Source organism: Neovison vison, chromosome 7, assembly GCF_020171115.1.
Source record: "Neovison vison isolate M4711 chromosome 7, ASM_NN_V1, whole genome shotgun sequence".
In the NCBI taxonomy this organism is placed as follows: domain Eukaryota; kingdom Metazoa; phylum Chordata; class Mammalia; order Carnivora; family Mustelidae; genus Neogale; species Neogale vison.
The window spans coordinates 194,367,995-194,387,297 of record NC_058097.1 but is presented as its reverse complement, the minus strand read 5'-3'; positions in this window follow the sequence as shown (position 1 = coordinate 194,387,297).

The following is a 19,303-nucleotide window of genomic DNA, read 5'->3' as shown; positions in this document are numbered from 1 at the left end:
TGAACTTTAACCGGGGGTTCAGTCTTCAGGTGAGGTCGGCTTAGTGAAGAGGGAGCTTTTGTGAGCTGTGTTCCAGCAGGACTGTCCAAATCAGCTCCTCTTCCAGAGCCCTTGACAATGAATCCTGTTTCTGTCTGGATCCGGGACTGGGCACCTGGAAGGGTCTCTTCCCTGAACAAGGGTGTCCTTGGGTCCTATTGCTTTTCAGCCTGGTTTTGAAATGTCTGGGTCAGTTCATGGCCACACTTACGGCTGAAAGGAAAATCGATCAACGCCAAGGTGCTGCCCCAGCACAACAGAGACCAAGCGGAATGAAACGGCTCCAAAACCGCAGCATGAGTGCCACCGTGTGATCCACGCGCAATTTTTGGCAGTGATATGAAATCCCCATTGTTGTTTGCTGGGTCACTGACAACTGCGGGGAGGACTGTACACATCATAAAAATACTTTTTTTTTTTTTTTTAAGCTAGCTTGTTATCCAGATTTGTTCAGATATCGCCGATCTTTGTAGAGTACCCATGACCTGCCAGGCATTGTATCCAGCACTGAGGGGGCAGTGGAGAACAAGGCAGCAGTGGCCTGACTTCGGGGGACTTTCAGTCCTTCCCACTAGGGAGGACAAACAACATGGAGCCAATTCCAGGAACAGGGGACAAGGGCTCTGGGCAGCAGGTTCTGGAGCTCCTAGGAGAGGCTTAGCCTAGATTTGAGGAGTCAAAGAAGACAGAGGTGATGACTGATGGCGCTTGGAGGAGGAGCCCTCGGGTGGGCATAGGGGGAAGTGGGGAGGGGGACTGTTTCAGACAGAGAGAACTTTGTGTGTCAAGTGGCTTAGCTTAATTTGAGGAGGGAATAGAAGTTTCCCAGCGCTGGAGTGGAAATGCCAGTGGGTGAGAAAGAGGACACAGGAAAGACAGACCATTTAGGGATCTGCATTTCATCCCAAGGGCATTGGGAAAACACTGAAAAATTCTTGCTTTTTGAACAAGAGTGGCGTGACATCATCAAATGGTTGTTTTGTGCCCAGAGAAGAGGCTCAAACAGAAACGTTAATACACGGATGAAAGCAAGCAAGCAAGCAAGCAAGCGAGGGAGGGAGGGAGAGGCTGTCTGGGCAAAAAGAGAGTAGGGAAGTAGAAGATGCAAGACAAATGCAAGCCAAGAAAGGATGATGTCCAACACCTCCATCTGGGAGGCCTCAGAGGGCTGCCTGCAGGAAGGGACCCAGAAACCCTCACAGTCCCACTTCCCGCATCCAAGTCCAGGAAGTCTTCTCTTCTCAAGCCCCAAGTGCTAACCCTGAAAATCAGGCACAAATTAGCAACCTTCTTAAAGTTTCCCAAATCAGCCCCCTTTCTCTTTACTTTCACAAATGTTCATTAAGTTAAGTAGGCACTGTGGGAAACAGAGAAGTGGAGTAGACAGTGCCCTCAAGTTCTTTGTAATCTCTCTGGAAAGAATCATTCTGTGGCCTTGGCTCCAGGGGTGCTATTTAATCTTCAAGGTCAGGCCGTGGGCACTGCTGTCTAAACCTGGGATGCCCAGACAGGTGTACCCCGGAGAAGTATCGTTAATTGCCCTGTAGTTCCCATGGGATCATGCTCGAACTGCAGGCAGAGATAAGGTCTCCCTTTCATGCCCTAAAAGCTGCAGGTGTGGAATGCTAGGGGGCACACAGGTCTTTGTCCTTGGTGAGCAGTCCTTCCAGGTTAGCCCTTTTTCTTTGCTGTGTATCCACTTTTTGTCATGGAGGTCTGCTCTGGTCCTATGCTCATAGGATCCTCCCAACCTTCTTCACCCACCCTCCAATCCCATCCTGAGCCTGGGACCTCTTCCTTCTGAGACAAGCCACCACTTTTGTCCTTAAAGGTTTGAGGCTTTGGATACCCTCATACAACCAGCAGGTGGCATCAAAACTTTCCAGCCCTCAGCTCAGGCAGCCTCCCAGGGGACAGAACCGACTCAAATCTCTCCAGATAAGTCCACCAAAAAATGGGTGAGCTGGCAGCCTTAGGACAGGGTTACATCTAGGTTCTGCAGTCTAAAAGCTGTGTCACCATGGACACCGTGCTTAAACCTGTCTGGATCTCAGTGCTTTCATCTGTAAAATGGGGGTGTGACTTGCCAAGAAGTTCATTGGCTTCATCATCGAGGATGAAGTGTCTAGCACATCGAAGTGCTTCCAATCACGTGAGCTGTTAGCATGGCTACTAAGAGGCTTCCCAGGTTCTTACCAGGAAGATAGCTGATTGGCGCCCAGAGGGGAGAGGAGGTCTTGATGCTGAGGAGGCAGCCGGCGCTGGGTAGCACTACGCGGCCAATGCCCTTTTAACATTGCACTGCTAGTGGTAGGTGCAGACAGTAGCACAATGTGAAAAGAGCTCCGGCCCGCAGCAGAAGCATGCCGACCCTGCCTCCTCGTCCCTTCTCCCAGGCCCCGGCCCACTCAGCTCTCTTGGCCTCCCTCGGCCCCTTCTCATTTTTGAGACCCCTTTCCTCCCCAACTCTGTGCTAAACCTCTATTTTGTACCCCCTTCCTCCTTTGGCCTCCTTCCTCACACCCTTCCCATCGAGACTGCCTTTTTCTTAAGGTTTTGGGCAGGGGGAGGGGAGACAGGGTCCACGGAGGGAGCTGAAGTGGAGACCTTAAGCTTGGCCCTCAGATGGAAGGGACTGATCGCAACCACAAAAGTCTGGGGGCCATTCACGTGAAACTGTTCCCCTGGACGTGATCTAGGTCAGCTTCTCTTCTGGAGGAGCTCGCTGACCAGGACCACAGCACTGTCTATTCTCCCGTACTCGAAAGCTCTCCCTCCGGAGTAGATAAAGGAGTTCTGGGCCTCAAGGGAACCAGCTCAGATGCACCTCCAGGACCAGAGTGTGGAAGAGCAGAGTCAGAGGTCTCAGCAACACCATGAAGTTTTCAGGTCTAAGGGTGGAAACCACAGGGGGAAGCCCCATCCGTGGTCTTCAAATCCACCCTATGCATTCAACACCAAACAAAATCGTGAGAGTGGTTCCCTCTCTCACAGTGAGCATTAGGGATGGGCTTTCATTGGCAGTGAGATCAAAATGTGAGCCGTTCCCGATTTTACCCAGGGACTCCCCTTAGAGTCTTCAAGCTCACTCACAACTTCGCCATTCTATCCTATTCAAGTAGGCTTCAACATTAGATAAACAATCCTGAGACCGATCAAAACCCAAAGCCAAAAGTTCAGAGCTCCAGCGTGGTCCATTCCTGGCTAAAGTGCTGGTCTCAGAAGCCTAACTCCACTCCCCAAAGGGAGCTCCCCAAAGGGGACAGTGTGCTCCCCAAAGGGGCAGAAGCTGGAGGGGATTCCTCAGGCACACCAATCAATGAAGGCCTCCATGGGATGGAGCCGCCTCTGGGAGATGCTCTCCTCCACACTCCACAGCCAGCAGCAGGCCCAGAGGACAGGATTCCAGTTAGGAGCTCTTCCTCAGGGCTTCCCCTCCAGCTTCCTCCCACCCCCCCAGGAAGCAGGAGCTTTTGCTCCTGTGATCTGCAGACCCGGGGCCCTGTCCCACAGTTTGCACAGTTGCAATGACGGAAACCAAGGCCCCGCTAGGGTCAGTCACCAGGACTCTGTTAGGCAAACCAGCCCCAGCTGGGAACTGGATCAGGCCAATAGGGAGCAGAGAGGAGTAAAGGCAGGACTGCCCAGTCTGCTTCAGGGAGGCTGGTGGAAGATCTTTCCTTGGGCAGAGCAGGGAGAGGGGGCTAGGGCCGAGATCCCCTCAGCTCTCACACCCACCTCCTTCCAGAGCCGGCCCTGCGATTCACCAGCCAGCAGGGCCCCTCCCCCACCTTGGGCCCAGGAGCCATCCCCCAGCTCCTTCCAGAGGCGGGTGTAGAGACCGAGGAGGAAATGGGGGAGGGGAGGCCCCGGCTCAAGTTCTCTCCACTCCCCCTCCTCATTGGCCACCATCTTCCGGCCCCTGCCCCCCAGAGCAGCAGGGGATGGGGCCCAGCCTGTGGAAGGGAGAGAAAGGGCAGGTGGAGGGTTAGCCGGAGCAGCAGGGGCAGGGGCTGGCCCCAACTGTCTCCTCCCACCCCCTCCCCGCAGCCATGGCGACAGGCGGAGGAGACCAGGAGGGTCGTGAAAGCCCTGTTCTGTGAATGGGATGAGAGGGGCGGGGGGGGGGGAGTGGAGGGTGAGGGGCTCTCTCCCTCAACACCCAACGGTGCCCCCCCCCAACACACACACCTCCAGGCTGGACCACACACGCGCGCACACAAACTCCCAGCCATACTTGCCACACAGCTCAGCCCTTACTCCACACTTACCCAAACAGCGAGCTCTGGAGTGCGAGCACACAGCTACCCCACAACCCCGCACCCCTTAATACCGCACACTCTGAGCTCGGGAGCGGGCCTCCCTCCCACTCGCCACCCCTTGGCTCACCCCACAACTTCTCAGGATGCACAACTCCCTGCCCGGCTCCAGCCCTTCGGCCCCTGCGTTCCCCTCCCCGCACACCCCCGCCCGGGCCCCCGTGCCCCGCACCCCCACACCCTCCCACACACGCCCGAGCACGGACAGATGGCCCAGCCTCAGCCCTGCCCGCCGGGCCCCCCGCCCCTTCCCCACCACACCCCCCGCTGGAAAATGACAGGGAAGCCACCCCGGCGAGACATGCCCAGTGCTCCCCAGTCGCCGTGGTTTCGAAAGGAGACCCCAAAGAGATGCCCACGAGTCGGGGAGCGTAAAGGGGGGGACGAGAAGACGAGAGAAAGAGCCCAGACCAGCCCCTCCCCGCCCGAGAGAGAATAAAACCGAGAACCGCCGGCGTTACCCTTCTGGGAGCTCCCGATACCTACACATCGCTCTTCGTTACGTTCCTCTGCCTGCCACCTCCTTCTTCCCGGGCTCTTTCTCTGCCCTTCCCTCCCTCTCGGCTTCCCTCCCCGGCCTCGCTCCCCGGCCTCGCTCCCCCTCTCGCACGCCCTCCCGCAGCCCGCCTGCCCTTCCCCCGGCTCGGGCTCCGGGCCCCCACGCCCGCCGCGCCGCCCGCCGCCCGGCCCGAGTCCCGAGGCCGGCCGGCCGCGGCGCCCTCGCCTCTGCCCGGCTCGCTCTTCCCCCCTCGCCCCCTTTCTCCTTCCACACTCCCTGCCGTCCATCTTGAATACTTGGGATTCTTGAATGGAGTGAGCAGGATCCGCTCCCCCAGGCTCCCATTGGCTGTGGGTTAACCCTTTTGAAACGAGATCCTCCCTCCCATTGGCTGCCAGGCTCCCCTCTTCTCCCCCAACCCCCATCCCCTCCGCCTCCCAACAGCCGGCGGGGTCAGGGCGCTCCCGGGCGCCCCCTCCCCTGGCCTCTCACCCCCTGCCCCCGCCCCTAGACGCCCCTCTGCCCGCTCTTTCCATCACCACCACCACCACCCCCCACCCACGGGGTTGCAGGTGGAGGCAGGTCTGCTTCCCGCCAAATGCGGCCCCAAGGCTGGGGTGGCAGAAATCCTGTTCCCAGATGCCCCTTGTGCTGGAATTGGAGACCTTGTTCGATGTAGGGGTGAGATTTCCCCCTGCAGCCCCTCCTGGAGCAGAAGTACCTCTCCAACAGGGAATCCGTTCAGCTTTCTGCCTCGCCCGGGAAAGCAGAGAGCTCCTGAGCCCTCCCGAACCCGGCAGCCCCCTGGGCTGGGCAGGAAGAGAGGGCAGCTCCGGAAAGATCTGAGGCTCTTCGGAAAAGCTAATTCCCTGAGTGCCGCGGGGCAGGTCTGACCCTACCAGGAATGTGCAGCATCTGGAGCTCTGCTCGTCACAAACATCCCCTGGGACCAGCCCTGCCTGGCCCACGTGCTAGGCCCACTAGGGGCTCTGAGTTGGGGGACCCCAGAGAGGCATAGGGGAAGGAGGCAGCAGGGAGTAGGGTATGGGTCAGACCTGGCAGTGGGGAACCTTTGTTCTAGGCCCACATGTACCCATAACATGCTTGCGGATGTCCTGTTTGCTCGCTGGGTCTGTTTCCTCATTGGCAATAAATTGGTCTGGCAGAGCATGGTCCTATAGGAGTTCCTGTGTGAAGATGGAAATGTTCTATATCTCTATCACCTGATATGGTATCCACTAGCCACACGTGGCTACTGAGCACTTGAAATGTGGCCAAGGTGACTGAGAAACTAGCTGTTTAACTTCATTTAATTGTAATTACTTTTATTTTAAGATTTTCTTAAAGTAATCTCCACACCCAATGCGGGGTTCGAACTTACAACTAACCCTGAGACCTAGAGTGGCCTACTCTGCTGACTGAGCCAGCCAGGCAACCCTGCAATTACTTCTAAATAGCCACATTGTAGCCCACTGGCTATCATATTGGACAGCATGGGCCTAGAATCCTTGTGGTCCTGCTGGTAAGTAACATTCCATGATTCTTGTTGGGTGGGGGGTGGTTTGGCAGGGGGATTCTTTCTCTTCATCCTCAGGTACAAAATCCTCTAGATTTAAATCACAGATCAGCAAGGCCATCAATGTCCAGGAACTGAGGTTCAAATCCCAGTGACCTCTCTCAGGAATCCTTTCCTTATGTTAATCTCTTCCTGACAAGGGAGATGAGATATGGTGTGTACCCACCATAACAGGGAAGGTTGGGGCTAGCAGGGAATTTGCAGGATGGCCCCACTGTCTTGTTTTTTCAGGGATAGAAACCAAGATGTGGATGGGGTGATGGTTGTTGATGTCCCTGCCCAAGGGCAAGCCACAGGTTATTTTGCTTACAAACTAACACACATCCATATATTTAGTACATGACTTTGGGCTTCTGCAGGGCCCCTCCACACACACACACCCCATACCCCCACCCCACCCATATACATCATTAAGTTCACTCATTGAAGGTACTCTGACCAGGACGAATGTATGGCTGATATCAAGGGATAGCCAGCTCCATGGAAGGGCCAGACTGGCTCCTGGGTATGCCAGGTTTACAAGAACATAGGTAGCCACCAGATCCCACTCCCTCAACAGTGTGACTGAGTGTCTCCATGGTGCCGTCTTCTACCATGAGGAGAGAAAGCTGTGGGGCAGGAGAGTGAGAGAAAGTCATTCTTGGGCTGGCCAGGAAGCAGAATGAAAGAAGGGCTGGGGCTTCTGGAGAAGGAGGGGTGCAGGGTGTCCCAGGCTCAGATTGGCACTCCAAGCCCTAACCCAGCAGAGAACGAACCCACAGCAGGGAGCTAGTAGAGAGCGATTAATCCGCTTTGTCTTTATCCACTTCCCATGCCAGAGGGCCTCTGCTTCTGCCTGGGTAACTTGCCACAGGCAAACAGAAGACATAGTTGCCTGGAGAATGGCTTCTGTCTTCGACACTCCTTTACTTCCAGGTGAAAATGGCTAAATGGCTTCCTTGGGGAACAGACAGAGAAGGAGTTCAGAGGAAGAGGGACGGCCTCCCATGGAGAAGGAAATCTCAGAAGGCTCCCTGGAGGAAGTAGCATCATAGCATCGCAGACTCAAAGAACAGAAGAGATGTAGAGACAAGAAGATGGGAGAAAGGAGGAGTGTTTGGGGTGGCTGGGAAATTCAGTGAGAACCTAGGATGGATGAAGGGGAACGGGAAGGATGGAATGACGTGCTGGGACGGATCACGAAGGGCTTAGACACTTGCCTTTGGCCTCTACTCAGCTCCAAAGATACTATTTTTCTTGAAGGTGCTCTTCTTCTTTTCCCCACCAAGAGACGCCTCCCATCTCTTCCTCCAACTACCTCACCCTCAGTTCTCGCTGCTCCCACTGTGGTCTGCAGGCCCCTTATTTATGTTCTACAAGCGTTCTTGCTAGGACAGAGTGGGCACCAGGTCCCCATCAGGGGAGAAACTGTCCTCTGTCCCTCTCGGCTCAGTCTTCAGTCTCTGGATTTCCTCTGCCCAGGAATGGACTGCATGGAGAAAGCCTCACTTACCACCTTCCAAATCCCTGCTTGGCCCATCCGTCCTCAGGAAAGAGTTGAAAAGGAAGCCAGGAATAGCCAGACACGGTCCAACTTGTTATAAGAGTGTTTAAAAAAAAAAAAAAAAGGATCCAGGAACTCTTTGGCTTCTAGCCACCCCACCCCACCTCCACATTCTTCCCTCCTCCTCTGGGAGTTCCAGAATATCCCATGGCATTGTGTTGTAGTGGCCTCTCTTCCCCACTGTCCCCACAGCAAGTCTGGGACCATTCTAGGTGTGCCCCTAGGGTTGTCCTCCCTAACCCCCAGAGACCTACCCAGGGTGTACCACATGGAATTCTGCAATTGTGAGACGGGGAGACCATCTGCCCCAATCCTCCACCTCTTGGAAGGACTGAATTTGAAATGTTGGGGAAGAGATCAGTGGCTCCTAATTCACCGGAATGATACAGGCCTTTCTGTGGGAACCTCTTCAGTTTCCCCCTCCTTTCAGGATAAGGGGCCTCTGCCATTCTACCATCCTGCTTCTCTCCACTACTTATGTGTCTGAGTGCTTCCTGTCTGGAAGACTCTGGAATCATTGCTAGGACACGTTCCTGGCCTCAGGTGCTCCCCGTTGAGGGGTACCAGGCAGACACACAAAGAGGAAGTCAGACCGTAACAGGTGCCCAAATAAATGTAAGAACTTTCTTTATGAGGCAAACCCATTTCCCTGAGGTCTTAACCCTATTCTTGCTTCATCAGTTGTCCAATGTGTTGTACCTCCAATCCCTTTCCGCGAGCCTAGAGCAAGGGTCGGCAAACTCCAGCCCACGGGCCAAATCCTGTCCTCTGCCTGTTTGTGAATAAAGTTCATCAGAACCCGGCGGAGCCCATATGGTTACAGACAGTCTCTGGAGGCTTTCACATTATAGCAGCAGAGCTCAGTGGTTGTGACAGAGACCACACGGCCAGCAAAATCTAGAATAACCAGCTCTGTGTAACAAAAGTTTGCCAACACCTCATTCGTAGGCCATTTTGGACCCCGGTGTCTCAACAAGCCATAATGGAACTCAAGAAAGGCAGCCAAGAAGGGGGGTAGTGCAGGGACATAGCCCAGACTTTTGTCCTCCGCGTACACAGGTGTGCGGGTCTCCCACACCTTCCTGGAAACTCCTCACTGTGCCAGTCAGCTTTTGACCTCCTCCTTACCAATTCCATGCTTCTCTCAATCCCCATCACACACAATCTCTCTCAAGCTTTTGACTCTCCGGACTATGTCAGAAACGCTCGTGGCTTCTGGAAGACTGGTCTCTCTTGGGTTGCCTCCTACTTCTCCAACTATCCCATCTCCCGTCCCTTCCCATGGGTCCTCTTCCTTCCCCTGCTCCCTACATACACACAGTCTGCAAGGATTTATCCAGCCCTCTTCTCCCTCCATACTCTGTCACTCAACAAAATCATACACATGCCTGATTTCAACAGTCAGAGAGAGAGCGCAAGCTGGAGGGGGGGAGGGGGGGAAGCAGAGCCAGAGGGCGAGAGAGAATCTCAAGCAGGCTCCATGCCCAGCTCAGAGGTGGATGTGAGGCTGGATCTCACCACCCTAAGATCATGACCTAACCAGAATCAAGAGTCTGCCGCTTAACCAGCTGAGCCCCACTAGACACCTCAGTAGTCACTAAGGCTAAGCCATCTATGTGGATGGCTTCCCAATGTACAACCTCTGAACTAAAGGCCCAGATTTCTTTTCTTTTCTTTTTTTTTTGAAGATTTTTATTTATTTATTTGACAGAGAGAGATCACAAGTAGGTAGAGAGGCAGGCAGAGAGAGGGGGGGGGATGCAGGCTCCCTGCTGAGCAGAGCCTGATGTGGGGCTCTATCCCAGGACCCTGAGATCACGACCTGAGCTGAAGGCAGAGGCTTAACGCACTGAGCCACCCCGGCGCCCCAAGGCCCAGATTTTTAACAGAAGTCAACTTCAGTGCCTCCTCAGAGGCATGTCTTACTGACCAAAGTGACAATGTCCAGCGTCAAACATGTCTTCCTCTACCTCTCACCTCACTTTTTTTTTAAGCTTTAATTTATTTATTTGACAGAGAGAGACACAGCGAGAGGAGTAACACAAGCAGGGGAGTGGGGGAGGGAGAAGCAGGCTTCCCGCTGAGCAGGGATCCCGATATGGGGCTCGATCCCAGGACCCCGGGATCATGACCTGAGCCAAAGGCAGACGCCCCCTCTCTTCTCACATAATCACCTTTGCTCTCCTTGCGTCTGCCCCTTCACGGTTGCAGTTCCCGAGATCTGCCCTTGACCCTTCTCTCTTTGGGGACAGCTACATCCATTCTTACAATTTCAACAATCACCAATGCATGAATCACTGTCAAATCACCATGTCCAGGTATGTTTCTAGCTGCTTCTCTACATGCCCAGACATTTGCGAGAGGTAGACATCCATGCTTTTGCCTACACAGACTTCATTTCCCTTCTGGTAACTACATCTTAGCTTTCCTTTGTGGAAACACCTATTCTCTACTTTCCATCCCCATGATCCACCTGAGGCTGACCTCAACTACCCCTCCAGGGGCAAACACACAACCCAGGTGTTACTGTTTGTCACTGTGTAACCATTTAGCCCCAAACGTAATCGCTTAGGACAACATTCATTTACTTTCTCGCAGTTTCTGTGGGTCAAGAATCTGAGCACAGCTTAGTTGGGTCCTCTTATCATGATGTCTCATGAAGCTGCAGTGGAAGTGTCCCCCATGGCTTGGTTTCTTCTAAAGGCTCCATGGGTGGAAGAATTGCTTCCAAGCGCACTTTCACGGTGGTTGGTAGGATTCCATTCCTTGAGGGGCTCATGTCTTCAGTGGCTCTTGGCTGGAGGCTACCCTCAAGTTCCTAGGAATGTCTCTGTGTCCAACATGGCAGCTGGCATCCTTGACGCCAGCAAGAGAGAGAGTCTGTTAACGAGAGGGAAATCACAATCTTTTGTCAGCTAGTCACAGGAGTGACAACTCCTCGGGGAGCCTGGCTGGCTCAGTCAGAGGAGCGTGCAACTCTTGACCTCAGGGCAGTGAGTTCAAGCCCCACCTTGGATTGGATGTAGCGATGACTTAAAATAAATAAATAAAATAAACTTTAAAAAAGTGACAACCTCTCAACATTGCCATATACTGTTAGCTAGAAGTCTGTTACTCCAGAGGAGGGATTACACAAAGGTACAAATACTAGGAAGTACTGTCACCAAAGGGCGAGCTTAGAGACTGTCAACCACAGCCATACCAGCCAACTTAAATGACAGTAATTGATTCAAGGATGGGTATCCAGTCAGAGTCCGTCAGCAGCAGGCCAGAGATGTTGGCTGGAACCTTTGGGACAGTGGCATGGCCAGGGTTACACGGGTAGCAGGTAAGCTTAAAACTGCTGGTGGTCATAACTGTTACACTGTGGAGGAGAATCTGCCTAAAATGAAAACATCTGGGTGGCTCAGTGGGTTAAGCCTCTGCCTTTGGCTCAGGTCATGATCTCAGGGTCCTGGGATCGAGCCCTGCTTCGGGCTCTTTGTTTGGCGGGGAGCCTGTTTCCCCCTCTCTCTCTGCCTACTTGTGATCTCTTTCTTTCTGTGTCAAATAAATAAGTAAAATCTTGAGAAAAAAAAAGAAAACATAATAGAGAAAAAGAAGGCAAGAGATGGGGAAAGACAGATGCCTGATGACATCATTTGAGAACCTATACAGCTGCGCCTGCAGAAGGACCTCTTGAGTGTTTAGTTAGGTAAGCCGACACAGTCCCTCTTCTATTCACATAGGTTTCAGGATCCTGTCACTCATAATCAGAAGATTCCCAGATGATAAAATGTCTCAGAGATACCTTGGGGGTGCCTGGGCAGCTCAGTTGGTTGGGCGTCCAACTCGATTTCAGCTGAGGTCATGATCTTGGGGTTATGGGATCGAGTCCCAAGTTAGGCTCCACACTCAATGGGGAGTCTGCTTGAGATTCTGTCTCTCCCTCTGAGCCTCTGCCCCCTCCCCCTGAAATAAAGAAGTCTTTTTAAAAAAAATGTGTCATCCAAGATACTTTGGATTCATTTTGCCCAAACCCAGTTTTATTATCATACCCTCACCTTTCCCACAGACCTGCCTCTCTCCCTACGTTCTGTTTCACCATTAAAATCATAACTCAATGGTTCCAGCTGAAAACCTTGGAATCTTCTTCACCCTCCCTTATCGCTATAGAGACTGGATGACCTGTGCCCATGGCTTGACTCTACAGAACCAGAGGAGAACCTTCGACTGTATTTACAAAGGTGGAGGAGGCTCAGAGGTCACCCACTGAAGCACCATGTTCCTATAGGTAAACAGGGAACTCTAGGGCTTTTGCCAAGCCATTAGGATCTTACAGAATTTCTGGATGTGAATCACATGATATGGAGGATGAGACTAGTGTATCTGGCTCTCCTATCAAAACACACCATGGGCTAAAATGAAATTCTGGCCAACTGCCTAGTGGCTTGTGGTTTGGAAGGCACCCTGGGCTGCATTTACGAAAATATTCCTTCTGTCTCTAAGGCAGATTAAAAGAAATAGTGCAGATGGTGTGTCAACTATACCTTAAAAATAAAAATAAGTTAGGACGTCTGGGTGGCTCAGTCCATTAAGCGGGCGCCTTTGGCTCAGGTCATGATCCCAGTGTCCTGGAATCGAGTCCCGCATTAGGCTCCTTGCTCAATGGGGAGCCTGCTTCTCTCTCTGTCTCCTTTGCCTGCCACTCTGCCTTCTTGTGCTCTCCTTCTCTCTCTCTGACAAATAAATAAATAAATTCTTTTAAAAAATAAAAATAAGTAAATCAAAAAGAAATTGTGTCATTTAAAAGTCAGTCACCGTTTCTTTTATATCTTCTTCCTGAGGGTTTCCGTTGTAATTCTAAACTTTACCTCTCTTTTCCTTTGCCATTTTCATCCAGTTGCCCTAAATTCTGTGCGTGCTACTTCTTAGACAGTCCTGTTTTCTCCATTCCCCTCTCAGAGGAATATCCCCCTTGGGGGTTCGTATCAGCCTCTGAAAACTCTCCCCTAACCATCCCCACCCCCCAACCAGCTTGATCAGAGGGTGAACCCATAACACAAACTTCAGATCCTTCATCTGCCCCAAATTGTGATGTCTCCAAGGTGCTTCCTAACCTTTACTGGGTCATGGACCCCTTTTTAAGAAGGTGATGGAAGTTATGGGTAACTTTTTCCACAAAAGTCTGTGTTTTTTGTCATTTTGTGTTTTGGTGTACATCTCAAGGGAATAATGAACCCTCTGGACTCCACTTACCTATTTTTAAATTTTTTAAAAATTTTATTTATTTTTTTATTTGAGAGAGAGAGAGAGTACAAGTGGGGGTTGGGGGGCAGAGGGAGAAAGAGAGAGAATCTCAAGCAGACTCCACGCTGAGCAGGGAACCCCACCCAGGGCTTGATCCCAGGACCCTGAGATCATGACCTGAGCTGAAATCAAGAGTTGGATGCTGGGGCGACTGGGTGGCTCAGTGGGTCAAAGCCTCTGCCTTCAGCTCGGGTCATGATCCCAGGTCCTGGGATTGAGCCCGCATTGGGCTCCCTGCTTGGCCAGGAGCCTGGTTCCTCCTCTCTCTCTGCCTATTTGTGATCCCTGTCTATCAAATAAATTTAAAAAAAAAAAAAAAAAGTTGGCTGCTTAACCTACTGAGCCAGCCAGGCACCTCTAGGTTAGACCTTCTTAAAAAGCATGTAGTCCTGGAACACCTAGGTGGTCCAGTCAGTTAAGCTTCCAACTCTTGGTTTGGGCTCAGGTCCTGATCTCAGGGTCATGAGATCCAGCCCCTGAGTCCAGCCCAGCATGGAGTCTGCTTAAGACGTTCTCTCCCTCTCCCTCTGTTTCTCCCCCTGCCCCCGTTAACCCCCACCCTGGGCTCGTGTGCTCGCTCTCAAATAAATAAATACATAAATAGGATGTAGTACAAAGTTTTTAGCACAGCATTCATGGTCTTCCAAACTTATCTCTACCTGCCTTTTTAGCTGCAACTTCTGCCTTGTGTAGTTACGTGTTTTGTTTTAAGATTTTATTTCTTTAGGGGCACCTGGATGGCTCAGTGTGTTAAAGACTCTGCCTTTAGCTCAGGTCATGATCTCATGGTCCTGGGATCAAGCCCCCAAAAATCGGGCTTTCTGCTCAGCAGGGAGCCTGCTTCCTCCTCTCTCTCTGCCTGCCTCTCCACCTACTTGTGATCTCTGTCAAATAAATAAATAAATAATCTTAAAAAAAAAAGATTTTATTTATTTAGGGTTCCCTGGGTGTCTCAGTCAGTGTGGCATCTGCCTTCAACTGGGGTCAGGATCCTGGGTTCCTGGTATGGAGTCTCTAGCAGGGGGGTGGTCCCTCTACCTGCTTCTCCCCCGTTTGTGCTGTCTCTCTCTCTCTCTCTCCGACAAATAAAGTAGATGAAATATTTTTTAAAAAAGAGATTTTATTTATTTGTTGAAGAGAGAGCACGAGCAGAAGGTGAGGGGCAGAGGAGAGGGAGACAACAGTCTCCCCACTGAGCGAGGAGCCAGAGGCAGGGCTGATCCCAAGATCCTGAGATCATGACCGGACCCCAAGTCAGATGTTCAACCAACTTAGCCACCCCGGTGCCCCAGATTATGGTTGTTTTATGTCTGATCCCCACTAGACCAAAAGCTTCCCAAACAGCAAAGACTAAGCCCTTCATTTTCCCTTGTTATAGCTCCCCAGACAGAATAAAACTTTCTCTGGAGCACAAATCAGAACGCCTAGCTTTGGCTAGATAAATTGTTGGCTCGCTGCTAGATTTTTATTTTTATTTTATTTCACTGTGCTAAGAACTCTTACCATGAGATCTGTTCTCTTCACGAATGTACACGCAGACGACACAGTATTGTTGACTGCAGACCCAATGTCTTACAGCCGATCTCCAGAACTTCCTCATCTTGTTCAACTGGCACTTCACGCCAGTTGATCAGTAATTCCTCATTTGCCACCGTTCCACTCCTGGATTCTAAGAGCCTGACTATTTTAGATACCTCAGAGAAGTGGAATCATGCACTACTTGTCTCTCTGTGTCTGGTTTGTTTCACTCAGCGGAATGTCCTTGAGGCCCATCCATGGTATTGCCTCTTGCAGAATTCCCTTCTTTTTTTTAAGGTTGGCTAGTACTCCAGTGTGTGTGTGTGTGTGTGTGTGTGTGTGTGTGATGTTTTCTTTACCTATTCTTTTTTTTTTTTTTTAAGATTTTATTTATTTACTTGACAGAGAGACAGGCAAAGAGGGAATAAAAGCAGGGGAAGCAGGAAAGGGAGAAGCAGACTTCCTGCCGAGCAGGGAGCCCGACGTGGGGCTCGATCCCAGAACCCAGAGATCATGACCCGAGCTGAAGGCAGACACTTAATGACTGAGCCACCCAGGTGCCCTTTCTTTACCTATTTATCTCTCGATAGTAGTAATAATCCCTGGGACAAAGTTGTGACCCAGGAATGGTGGTTTATTATTATTGTGGTAAAGCATATAACATGCAATTAACCCATGTTTAATGTACAGATCAGGAGTGTTAATATATGCACACTCTCGTGCAACAGATCTCTAAAACCTTTTATCTTGCAAAACTGAAACTCTACGTCCACTGAACAAGAACCCCCTCCTGCCTCCTCCTACCACGCAGGCAACCGACATTCTAGCTTCTGTGCTTCTGTGAAGGCTGAGAAATATTCCATTGGATGTAGACACACGGGTTCTTTATCCACACGCTCTTCATCCAGTGGACATTCACGTTACTTCCACCTCTTGGCTAGTGTAAACAATGCTGGAAGAATGCAAAACTAGTTTTGTATCAGTAACAGTAACTAGTTCTCTTGGGGCGCCTGGGTGGCTCAGTCCTTATGCGTCTGCCTTCGGCTTAGGTCTTGATCCCAGGGTCCTGGGATGGAGCCCTGCATCAGGCTCCCTGCTCCATGGGAAGCCTGCTTCTCCCTCTCCCACTCCCCCTGCTTGTGTTCCCCTTCTCACCGTTTCTCTCTCTTGCTGTCATATAAATAAATACAATCTTAAAAAAAAAAAAAAAGAAAGAAACTAGTTCTCTCCTTTCTTTTAATACCCGTGGGGCGAGCTTCATGGTTTAGTTGCATTTTTTTAAAAATAAAGATTTTTAAAGATTATTTATTTGACACACAGAAAGAGAACACACTAAAGGGGGAGTAGCTGGCAGAGGGAGAGGGAGAGGCAGGCTCTCTGCTAAGCAGAGTCCCATGCGAGGCTCCATCCCAGGGTCCGGGGATCATGACCCGATCTTTTAAAAAAAATTTTTTTTAAAGATTTTCTTTATTTATTTGAGAAAGAGAGAGAGAGTGAGAGAGAGCATGAGCAGGGAGAAAGTCAGAGGGAGAAGCAGACTCCCCATGGAGCTGGAAGCCCGATGCAGGACTCGATTCTGGGACTCCGGGATCATGACCTGAGCCGAAGGCAGTCGCTTAACCAACCGAGCCACCCACACGCCCCATGACCTGATCTGAAGGCAGATGCTTAACTGACTGAGTCCCCTAGGTGCCCCAATTTTGCTTTTTCTGTAAATAATTTTTAGGTTACACACCTTAGGCGTTTGGAGATGAGAATTCTTTTTTTTTTTTTTTTTTTTTTTCCCAATTTATTTATTTTCAGAAAAACAGTATTCATTATTTTTTCACCACACCCAGTGCTCCATGCAAGCTGTGCCCTCTATAATACCCACCACCTGGTACCCCAACCTCCCACCCCCCCGCCACTTCAAACCCCTGGAGATGAGAATTCTATAGATACTACATATCAAGTAGGGGGAAAGGGAAAGGCTCCCCCGTCCCTCCCCAGAACAATAACAGAGTATAGATTCTTTTTCAGTAGCCCTTTGACTAGATAAAGAAAGACAATCTATCTGCCGGGCTGTCACAGCGCTTAATCCTACAGCTAAAATTCCAGATTCCAGAGGCTCACTTCTATAACGGGTGCAGAGCCACCCCCCCCCACCAATTCTGACTGAAGCAGCCCATCCATGGAGTCCTAAATCCTGACCCCAGCAATCAAAAGCGGGGGTGGGGTGTGGACAGCAGGAAGGAAGGAAGACCACCCAAATACAAATGTGTAACTCCCTGGTTCAGAGATAACTTGTAAGGCAAAACACTGGCTGATACTCAGGGCCAGGAGCTGTGCTTTGGTATTCCCTCCTCCAGCGATTTCCGGGGAGATATGTCAACTGAGAATAACATCAGTGTCATCATTATAAAGTAAAATCTTCACCCAAATATGGACATTGTATACTTTGTGGGTTTTTCTTTAAAAAACCTTTTATTTTTATTATTATTTTTTTAATCAAGTGAGCTCTATATCCACCTGACATGGGGTTTGAACTCAGGACCCCGAGATCAAGAATCTCATGCTCTACAGAATGAGCCAGCCAGGGACACTTGGGTGTTGCACACTTGGAATCAAAAGCATTTGCTACACATTTATAGGTATACATGGAGCCAGGGAACGATGGTGTGAGTCAGGTTCCCAAGGGGCTTCCTAGTAGCTAGAGTAAAGAGGCAAATACTTGCAGACCTGTGACAAATTACATAAGGCAACGTATGCTCAGTGCTGTTTGTGGGGGGTGGGGGCAGGGTGCCACTGGCTGGGAAGAGCAGAGCACACCGCGGGGGGATGGGGGTTTGCCCTGGACTCAGAAGAATTTTAGCATTTCAATAAGTGGATAGGGTTTGGAGAGGCGTTTGGTGGTGCTTTGTTGTCACTGACTTGTACTGAGTGCTAGTCCGTTCAGATAACAGTATGGAGTCCTGCAGTGACAGGCTCCACGCTTGAAGCTAAGGATAATAACAAAAAGACGTGGTCTCTGCCTTCAAGGAGGCTTTCAAAATTATTTCAACAGGAAACAGATTTGTCTAAGGTGGCCCACAGCTCTAGCCACAGAGACTCCCCCAGTATACTTAGTCCCCTGGAAGCAGAGCTAGACAACCGGGGACTGGGGATCCAGGGCAGGCAGTCTGGCTCTGACGCTATGTCCTGAAGTCAGCCGAGTCCCGCCAGGGCGACCACACCAGCCTGGCCCGCAGTGGTCCTTGCTCATCTGACGCTGGCTCAGTTGCCTTGCATTTTCCACTCAGCCCTTAATCCTTGGCCCTTGAAGCTAGTGTTTGGTTTCCCAACCGCGGGATCCTTTGGCTCTTTAGCTGATTTAGGAGAGAAGATGAGAAGATGAGGAAGGGGATCTTCCAAGAGGACATGCTCAGCAATAAGCCAGGGCAGGGAGGTGGCAGGGTGGCAGCGGAGGGAGCTCTGGGACCCGGGGATATGCTAGTGGCCGACTCTGGTTTGAGGACCATCTCCAGCCCTTCCCGGCTGGGTGACCCTGAGCAAATGATTTCTTCACAGGCTCATTTTCTGCATTTGCAAACCTGGCGAAACAGTACCAAGTCGCAGGATTATTGCAAAGTTTCCACGAAATACTGAAAAGGAAGCCCAGTGCGGAGCCCGTGGTACCACGGGTTTGGAAGGGGATAATGCATGGAAGGTGCCCGGGGGCAGTGCCCCAGGAGCTCCCCCGGGGTGCAGAGAGAAGAGGCACAAGCCAGCAGCCGAGCTAGCGTAACCCCTACTTATGATTTTGGCCAGGACGGAGGCTACCAGGCTTGGTCCTCAGCGGAGCCATTCTGCGGTCACTCAAGGAGAAAGGGAGGGCCGTGGGCGAGGGGCCGGGAGGCGGCTGCGCGGCCAGCCCGTCGGTCGGGGATGATGGATCAGCCTACTCCGCGCCTTGTAATTAGCGCTGACTGGCTCTGAAAGTCTCACCGTGGGGAAATGTTCCCCGCTCCTCCGTGGCCAGGAGGCTCTCCTCCAGGATCGGGGCTGGGCGGGATTGGGTGTAAAGTTTGCCCCGACACTCTGGCACCCCCTCCAGAGGCTGGTATACATGTGAGAATGTGAGTGTATGTGCGTATCTGTGACTCTTGTATCAGCGTATGTGTGTACACATATATATGTACAAAAGTATGTGTGCATTGACATGTCTCTGAGAGCACATGTGTGCCAAGTGGCCCGTCAAAGGCAGGATTAAATGTGCAAGAGCTTTCGGCTGGGAGCAGGGGAAGACACAACTGTCTTCCCTCATCATGAGTCTGGGTTCATCCCACACCAGCCACCTCCACCATGCTGCCCAAGGTCCGACAAGATCAAAGTCGTATCCCTGAGGTGCACAGGTGGGGAAGTTAGTGACACGTCTGCCCTAGCCTGGGAGATCAGCCCCCTGGGTCTGTCTCCAAAGGACACTGGTGATAACATCGCCAAGGCAATCCGTGACTGGAGATTGGAAGGGTCTGAGGCTGACCATGAGGCTGACCACTCAGAGA